Source organism: Trichechus manatus, unplaced genomic scaffold, assembly GCF_000243295.1.
Source record: "Trichechus manatus latirostris isolate Lorelei unplaced genomic scaffold, TriManLat1.0 scaffold00065, whole genome shotgun sequence".
Taxonomy (NCBI): Eukaryota; Metazoa; Chordata; class Mammalia; order Sirenia; family Trichechidae; genus Trichechus; species Trichechus manatus.
Window position 1 is genome coordinate 5,523,162 of NW_004444001.1, and position 1,837 is coordinate 5,524,998.

Genomic DNA, 1,837 nt, shown 5'->3' on the forward strand with positions numbered 1-1,837 from the left:
TTTGGCACTGCCTGTAAGTGCAATAGGAAGTAGAGGGGGGACAAAAGTGATTTCAGAATGTCAAGACAGGGTGACTGGTGACAACGCAATGGCATGCCTCCTCTCTCCCTCCTTTCCTCCTTCCATCCCCCCAGCATTGCTTGAACAGATTCTGCGCTTTGCCCTCAAGGTATTCACTATTGGGGAGGGGGACAGGCACAATCGGTGCCTTCTACGAGGAAGGGATCTGGGGGTGCAGTGAAGTTATCTAACCTCACTAAGCCTTAGCTGGCCCATCTGTAAAAGTGGGGTACACACCACCTCCCAGGATGGCTGCGAGAGGAATGCATGTGGCATTTAGCAGAGTAGAGTCAATAAGGATTGGCTATTTATTTCTGTCATTAACAATAAACATTACTCAGAGAAGTTTAGAAATGCTTCTCAGTAATTTCTCAGTATACTGAAAAACTATGCTTTTACCAAGTAACTGGCTTTTATTTTAGATTTTCAAGAAATACATACACACACACACATCATAAATATACAGCTTGATGAATTCTTACAAACTAAATGCACCCATGTCATCCACACCCAGATCAAGAAATAGAACAGCACTGGTGCCTCCCAGAGCCCCCGCTTGCTCTCTCCTCCCTGTCTACCCCACTTCCAAGGATAACAATTATCTTGACTTTTAATAGCATGGATTACTTTTGCTTGTTTTTGTACTTTACAGAAATGGAATCACACAGTGTGTTGGTTTCCCAAGGCTGCTGTAATTAATCACCACAGATGGGATGACTTAGAACAGCAGAAATTTATTTTCTCACACTTCTGGAGGCCAGAAGTCTGAAATCAAGCTTCCCTCTGGAGGCTCTGGGGAAGAACCCTCCCTTGCCGCTTCCAGCATTCCTTGGCTTCCTTAACTTGTGGCCACATCACTCCAGTCTCTTCTCTGTCTTCACATTGCTTTCTCCTATTCTGTCTGGCGAATCTCTTCTGTGTGTCTCTTATTGGGTTTAGGGCCCACCCGATAATCAAGGATGATTGCTTCGTCTCAGGTTCTTTAACTTAATAACATCTACAAAGACCAAATAAGGTAACATTCACAGGTTCCAAGGATTTGACATGAACATATCTTTTGAGAACCACCATTCAATCCACCACACACAACATGTACTCTTCTATGTCTAATTTAGGAGCCTTGGTGGTGCAGTGGTTAAGAGCTCAGCTGCTAACCAAAGGTTGGCAGTTCAAATCCACCAGCAGCTCTTTGGAAACCCTATGGGGCAGTTCTACTCTGTCCTTACTTTCCCCTCACCCAAATCCGCTCATGTCCAATTCTGTTTATTTGGGTGACATGTAAAGATGTTTATAATTTGTCTCAAATCCTATTTGGAATGGTATATTTGCAAAAATAGTAACAGTAAATAAATGAATGTTCTTCCTTCCCTAGTCAAGAGCTCCTCTCGCTACACAACTCTGGTTCAGGAAGATGATGAAGATGAAGATGATGAAGACAATGATGCTATTGTAGATGATGGTGAAGATGATAATGCCGATTATGATGGTGAAAATGAAGATGATGATGATAGCCAACATATACTGAATGCTTGCTTACTATGTGCCAGGCATTGTTTTAGGCTCTTGACATGTATTGACTCATGATATCATCGTCAAACCATTTGAGATAGGCACTTCTATCCCAATTTTCAATGCAAGAAACCAAGGCACAGAGAGACTAAGTATATTGCCCAAGGCCACCCAGCTGGAAAGTGGTAGAGCCTGGATTAGAGCCCAGGCAGTCTGATTTGGAATCCAGCTGTTAGCCAGTACTCCATACTGTCACTGCATTTCATGG